General features: G+C 40.6%; 1 protein-coding gene and 1 long non-coding RNA gene across 6 annotated transcripts in view; both read left to right on the plus strand.

The window, feature by feature from the left end:
• The window catches only part of PTPRG (protein tyrosine phosphatase, receptor type G), a 650,284-nt gene that overhangs the window by 21,803 nt on the left and 620,879 nt on the right, over positions 1-7,602 (plus strand). The window lies entirely within an intron of this gene.
• LOC111738630 lies at positions 819-7,596 on the plus strand. 5 transcript variants are annotated; one of them, XR_002779900.1, is made up of 6 exons: positions 819-1,178; positions 1,711-1,790; positions 2,374-2,476; positions 5,882-6,026; positions 6,137-6,217; positions 7,439-7,596. It is a non-coding gene; the product is annotated as an uncharacterized LOC111738630 (long non-coding RNA). The 5 variants fall into 5 exon arrangements; XR_002779903.1 differs by lacking the exon at positions 5,882-6,026; XR_002779901.1 differs by lacking the exon at positions 1,711-1,790.

Below are 7,602 nucleotides of genomic sequence, written 5' to 3' on the forward strand. Positions count from 1 at the left end.
AGATTATATTAGTCAATACCTGCTACTTTATTGAAATACCATAGATTGGATGGCCTAAACAACAGAAATTTTATTTCTCACAGTCTGGAGGCTGGAGAGTCCAAGATCAAGGTGCTGGCCAGATTGATTCCTGACAAGAACTCTTCTTGCAAGCAGATGGCTTGCTTGCCATGTCTTCTTGCTATGGACTCATAAAGGAGAGAGAGAGAAAGAGAGAGAGAGAAAAAGAGAGAGAGAAAAAGAGAGAGAGAGAGAGAGAGAGAGATATCTCATGTCTTTTATAAGGGTAGTCCCACCTTCATGACCTAATTATCTACTAAAGGCTCCACTTCCAAGTACCATCATATTAGGGATTAGGTCTTCAATATGTATTTTTGCGGAAGCAGAATTCATTACATAGCATAGAGATACTATCATACTGATGTTATATACATCATAAAACCTTCAAAAAACATAAACTAAGAGGGATAAATGTATATTTGTATAAATATTTACACACACACACACACACACACACACACATATACATGTGTTTGAGTGCATACGTGTTCTATTGTTTTTCTTCAAGTAGCCCAGTACTGGAGACACCTACACTTACCTTTGTACAGGGAGCAATAATTCGTTGCATGATACGTTGAGATTTGTTGGTCTCACTCTAGGTGTAGAATTTCCTCTTAATACAGGGGTCAGTAAACTGTAGCCTGGGACCACATCTGACCTGCTACCTGTTTGTGTATAGCCAGTGAACTAAGAATTTTTTTTTTAACATTTTAAAATTTTGAAAATATTTTAAAAATAATAATTTAAGACATGTGAAAATCATGTCATTCAAATTTAAGATTCAGAAATTAAGTTTGATTGGAACACAGCCACACCCATTTGTTTATAAGCTGAACAGCACTATGTGACCTACAAGGCCTAAACTATTTACTATGTGGCCTGTTACAGAAAATGTTTGCCAACTTCTACTCTAATACCATCTTATTAATGAAACTACCGCTTGCTGAATGATATGTTCCAGGTCCTGAACTTAGAGCTATGCACGATTAATTTAATCCTCATCACAACCCCATGAAGCAGGGGTCTCCTAAAATAATCTTCTAAGAGATTGTCTCCATTCAAAAATGAGAAACTCTGAAGCCTACATAGAGAAAAATTTGCCCTCAGTTACATAGCTGGTAAGTGAAAGGATGAGTTTGAAAGCAGCTTTTATGCATCTTGGTTCTTGGTAGTTCCAGGTCAGTCTGGACTTTCAGAATCAGGTAGTTGCTGGGGTGTGTTGGCAGCCAGTGAGGGTGACCCAGGCTATTAGACTGGTCTGTGCAGCCAGGACAGCCTTGTCCACAGCTGTGCCTTTGGCATCCTGGGTGCCTGGTTACTGCTTAGTAAAGGGTTGAAAGATGGATAGATGGAGCCTCAACCCAGCATGGAAAACGAAAGTGAAATATGAGAATGTGGTCAGGGTCAGCTATTAGATTAGATTTACTGAAAACAGTTACTTCAAGTTGGGCTAGAGCAAGAATCCCACAGCCTCAGGGAGTCTGAAGCGAGAGGATCAGGAATCAGGAGCGAGGAATAAGAGCGGAATAAGAGCCGAGGCTGGAAACCCTGAGGGCGGGAGACCTCAGGTCTCCCAGATATTCCGGTGAGTGGTCACTGGGGACAGCACAGTCTTTTGGAAATGCCTAGGCTTTGTTTTCATGTCCCAAGGTCATGTGCCTTCTCCGGATGACATCACCTGATTCTGATAGAGATGATGGGCCAGGAGCAGGGAAGTAGCTAGTAGTGGGGTAGGTACTACTGGCACTTATTTTTTTCTTTAATTTAAAAAATGTTGTATGCAATATATAAATACATTCTTTCTTAGACCATTTCAGCTAAAGCTTATTTCTCCTCATCTTGCCTCCCCAGTGTAAGGAGCTATTTTAATAGGTTTATATATATATTTATACAAAAACATAGATTATTTTTACATAAACAGTATACTGTATTTATCATTCTGCTTTTTTTGTTCAATGTTTTAAAAAAATATTCTTGGTACCTAATACATTTAACATAGTCCTTTTAGTTGCACTATAGTATTCCATTGTTAAGAATATCCTGCAGAGGTAATTAGCATTTTCCTGCTGATGGTCATTAAGGTCACTTCAAATAATGATTATTTATTTGAACTTCCTTCCACAAATTTGCTAGTATTTGTTTAAGGTTGATAGAATTGGGCCTGCTGGGTCATAGGAAAATAGAAGTGGAGGTCTTGGCTAGCCTGTCCTCCCTCCTGATCCTAGACACCCTAGGGTGTGATCCTGTTTTACCTAGCTGGTCTGCTTTGCCTTGCTTCTTGTGTATATTGTTTCTTTTTCTTTCTTTTTGAAGGATGAGAGGGCAAGAAGATAAGCTGCTGTGATATTTGCAGGCCAAGTGTACAGATGGTCCTTGACTTACGATGGTTCGACTACAATTTTTCAACTTTATGATGGTGAGAAAGTGATATGCATTCAGTAGAAACTGTACTTAGAATTTTGATCTTTTCCCAGGCTAGTGACATTTAGTACGATAACTCTGTTGATGCTGGGCAGTGGCAGCAGGATGGTTTTGCCCAACTGTAGGCTAATGTAAATGTTCTGAACATGTTTAAGGTAGGCTAAGCTAAGCTATGATGTTTCAGTAGGTAAGGTGTATGAAATGCATTTTCGACTTATATTTTTAACTTATGATGGGTTCATTGGACATCACCCTATGGTAAGTCCAGGAACATCTGTACATCAATCCAAGGATGTCCATGAATTTTATTCCCTTGCTTTGTTGTGGAGTGACAGAAAAGAAACGTCAAATTTGCCAAGGCATGCTTGCCTTAATGTGAAAAACTGTCATAAGGAGGAAGGGCTGGTGGCATCCACCTCCAGGTCAGTGGTGTGGAAACTAGTTGGAGAGGCAGTGGGAAGAGGGGAGAGCAATGAGGTGTGTAGAGGAACTAGAGAGAACCTGTGGGTGACAGGTTTTGAATTTGGCAGTGAACGTGTGATAGCCTCCTGTTTAGAAATATTTACAGAAGCACCATAACATAGTTGTGGGGGCCATAGGCTTTGGAACTGGGTAGACATATTTGGTTCCAATCTTGTCTATATGCTTAGGCAGATAAGTTAGTCAGCCTGTTGTGAATCTGGCTCTCTGTGAGGATCCTTGAGAATCATTCCTCAAAGATGAGATTCCACAAGATAATGGATGTGAAGGGCCCCACACAGTGCCTGACACTCATTAGGCACTAATTGTTCATTATCTACTGAGTTCCAGTTACTGAGTTTGGTGCTGAGACTAGAAAAGATAGCTGAGTTCTCACTATCAGAGCACTCACAGACTAGAAACTGACATGGAAATAAATAAGCATAAGAAAAGGTTGAATGAGCCGGAGGGAGGCAGAAGAAACTGCTGGGCATGTCCTCAGTAGGAGGCACTGGAGGTAAGAAAACATGTCTGAATCTTCCTTTTCTCTGGGGCTTAAACTGTGCTAGAGCAAGTAAACCATTTTTGTTATTATGTAAAGTTTATACCTAACCACAATGATTTCAAATTGTTTTCTTAGTAGTGATTGTAAGAAATACCCATGTTTTGGGAAAGGATGTGGATCTGCCTGTTTCGGGAACTTGATGTTTCAGTCTTTGAAAATCAACATATCTTTGTCAAGTATACCCCAATAAAGCTGGGCCGGGGTGGAAAAAAAATCACCTTCTGAGCTCTCTGAAGTCTGGTTAGTTTTCTGCGGTCCCATAGAGGATGCTGGGTTGGCAAAAACAACACAGGTTCTGAATAGGTATTTATTCTAGGATATTCCATATTTTACTATTCAAAGTATCATCCTCTGACCAGCAGCATCAGCATCACCTGTGAACTTGTGAGAAGTGCAGAATCTTAGGTCACTTGGGGAATCTTAGGTCACTTGGGGAATCCAGAGTGGGGTCTGGATCTGTTCTTAATAAGATTCTCCAAGTGATTCCTGTGCACGTAGAAATTCGAGAAACAATGGGCTGGGAGAAGTACAGACGACTTGGATCATGTTTGTACATTCCCTCTTTGTAGTATTTCTCCACGTACACCCCAGTACCTCTGTGCCCCATTAGGATAGACACCCTGGGGACCCTAAAACAGTTATATGTCGAGAAAAAGACCCCATGGTGAATCGCTCTTAGGTAGGGAGTCCTCTAGATTCAACCCAGGAATCAGTATTTTCTTTGTTAAATAGGGGAAAATAATCAGATTAAAAAAAAAAGAAGGTCTGAATAATTTTTCTCACAGTCAAAATAGCTGTGGTTACATAGGTGGAAATAAGCACTTAAAACTTAAAGCTTATTCCTTAAAAGTAATCTGTGTATAAAGCTCTCCTTAGCTAAACAAAATGAAATGGGTTTTTTGAAAACTGGAGCTAGATGAATGATGTTTTTATAATCATCACTTGCTTTTACTTATCAGCTCTTGTTCTTGTTTTCATTTCCTTTCAGATTGAGGCATTTTTAATGAGGAGAAGAATTAGAAAAAAGGGGGTCAGGAAACCAAAACATAGAGAGAAAAATTCTGCTGAGCTCTGTAGCTTTTCTCAGTTCTTTAAAGTGCTTGAAAAGTAATATTTTGTTGCTGCTAAATCTAATTAATAGCTGGCTGGTACTCATCAAAACCTCATTTCTTTCAACCTTGAAGGCAGTTGGAAAGATACACGGATCTGTGTATTATCACAGCAAACGAATTCTTTTTTTCCTTAATCACTTAGAGCTTTATCAGCAATGTAAGCAGCAGATGGACAGCTGTGTTTAAAAAATAAAATGCATCTCGGAGTGTTCACTGTGGCATGTAATGAATGTGTATTGATTGATAGAATTACTTTAAAAAAAAATAGTTTAGAAACCAGAGTCTAAAACTATGTTGTAGGCATGGTTCTTAACTGAGTATCCAGCCTGTTCCTGAGTATTTGGATGGAATCAACAAGTCTTTGGAAGCCTGTTCTCAGCCCAGCACAGACTAATCAGAATGCTGTGGACCAAGTGGATTTAAACACAAAGAGAGGATGAAAGTGCTCATCCGGGAGGAGGGCATGGGAGGATTACAATGCAGAGCCCTGCATCTCTGCCTGTGTGGGGTGCAGCTGTGGGCTGTTAGTTATATGGGCATTTCTTCCATTCTGAGCAGACCAAATATGAATTGACGTGGTGGCTGACGTGCTGATAGGCTCAAGTAAAGTAGGTCAGTCCTTCATTGCCGCTCTCAGACGTTGGGAGTCCTAGTAGAAAAGAGGCAGACATTGCAAATGCTGCTTATTTAGAGGACAAGAGCTGTTTCCAAGGGCTGCCTGAGCATCCCCTTTCCACACCCTCCCTCGGTCCAAATCAATTATTTCTGTTGAAGCACACCCAGGAGAAGCACACCCAGGACTTAATGTTTTATGTTTGTTAGGTAGAGTGTTACTCAGTTTGGCAAATATTTCAAGTATCTACTTTGTGCCAGGTCCTTGGTACAGCAGTTTAAGCTGCAAGTCTGCCATTTGGTTGGTCGTGCCAATGGAGCCAACATCCATCAGCACTTTAGATGTCCGTAACTTATTCTATGCGAATAATCTGGCAGCCTTGCTTTCAAGCCTGACTCTTATCAATAAAGCATGACAGAAATCTGCACAGTGTGTTTGGGGAAATAGCTTACAGGAAGAAACACGATGTTACAACAAAATTGGCCTGATCTGTGCATAGCTAAGGTCTGAGATCGACAGGGGATTGTTACAATTAATGCTTTTTTTTTTCTTTTAACTGTTGTGAGTCTGTTATTGGAAAATGAAAGGAGTTTTTTTTAATCTGGGTGAAAAGTAAGAAAGCCTGTCTGTTTACAGATGTTTGTCATTTAGTCAAAACACAGATGAGTCTACATTTCTGGGTTTCCATCTGGACATGCTGCATGTGGCTGAACCATGATAATCTCCCACCTCCTTGAACAGAACCGCAAAACGTGGGTGTTTCCTTTGTGCCCTGAGTGTAGCAGCTTTGCCATAGGTTTGTGTTAGCTGATGAACTGTATGTTTTCACCACAGGTGGATGGCGGGATCAGCACAGTCATATTCACATTTTAAGAAATTTATTAATTGTACTTCTATCTTTTGCAGATGGAGAGAAAAGTCTGATTATATAGTGTTACTTAGCTGCTCAAAGAAGTTAACTGAAGTTAAACTATGGAAACTCTTAAGGTATCTTTTCTTATAGCCAGGAATGTGTCCTCAAAGTTTGGGCGGTCTCCAAGATGTGGCAACAGTGTTGCAGTACCGAGAAAGGGACTAGATGTCAGAATCTGGGTAAAGGGGTACAGCTACTTGAGGGAAGGTGCAAGAGAATTTCATTTATAATTTGGTAGTTTGGCCCTAGTCCTTGACCCTTCACTGAATAAAATAATGTCATATTCATAAGTTAGTAGGTGGAATATCGTTTATATACACATTAGCAGCTGTCAAGCTCTAGGTGGAACTATGTTCTAAGATTTCTGTATATGACTGGATTTGGGTCTTAGAGTCTTTATCATTTTTTGGGTTACTAGTTTATATAATGGGCAAGAAGTCTAGCTAATGTTCATGTCTAGGTAAAATATTAGAAAATCTGTATGCTGTATTTATTTTTACACTTCTGTTTCTTTAAGTAAACAAAGTTTAAGTTAAACCAGCTACAGACTTGAAGTGTTAGCAACATCGTATATGTGTGTGTGTGTGTGTGTGTGTGTGTGTGTGCATACACACACACACATACATATATATTTTAATGTTTTTGGCTATGAGGCATTTATTTTTAACAACAAAATGTAGAGCAATCTGTTCTGATTCCCTCTGAATTTCAATAGACTAATTTATGGAAAAGCTTCCTGATGAGTTACAAAGGACCTGTCCAGCTTGGCTCTCCCCGTCCCAGCCCAGGCTCTGACTGACAACACAGGTGTGCGTGGTGTTGACTTCAGAGCTGCTGCCATTGCTCACTTCGCTTATTTAGAAATCCAAAAAAAGAAGTCAGATTTACAATGTTAAAAATGGCTGATCTGGTTGACAAAAAGCAGATTCCAAGCTCCTCCTCTGGCTGCACACAGAAGTGACGTGATTTCTTATACTAGCGCAAGGTGTGTGACCATTTACCACACATGTGTTCAGGTTGGCCTATTCCCCAGAGGGCAAGTGAGAAGGTGCAGAAAAGGAAAAGGTAAACACCAGCGAGACTTTGGGGCTATGGAGTCCCTGTGTGGCCATAGCAGGAGCATGGGCCTAGCCCTCCTCGCCCTCCACCTCTGTGAAATGAGCCTGCTTTTCCTGCATGTTCCAGTACAGAACCAGTTGCTCACAGGGTCTCAGATGTAGATGGAAAGGAGCAGGTATCATGAGGTAGTGATGGTGATGCTGTCTTGTTGGCGGATCTTTTGTCTCTTTTGTCAGTTGAAAGACACCCACCTGGCATTCTTTGCTTCCAGTGACAGCATGATCTTCAGCTCATCCCCTCTGGTGTCCACAGTTAGCTGGAATGATAGCAAGTGGGAGCAGATAGGCATGATCACGATGGTTGGCATGTTGGAGTGGATCATGGAGGGCCTGGCTGCAGC

This window comes from Pteropus vampyrus, unplaced genomic scaffold (genome assembly GCF_000151845.1).
Source record: "Pteropus vampyrus isolate Shadow unplaced genomic scaffold, Pvam_2.0 Scaffold41, whole genome shotgun sequence".
In the NCBI taxonomy this organism is placed as follows: Eukaryota; Metazoa; Chordata; class Mammalia; order Chiroptera; family Pteropodidae; genus Pteropus; species Pteropus vampyrus.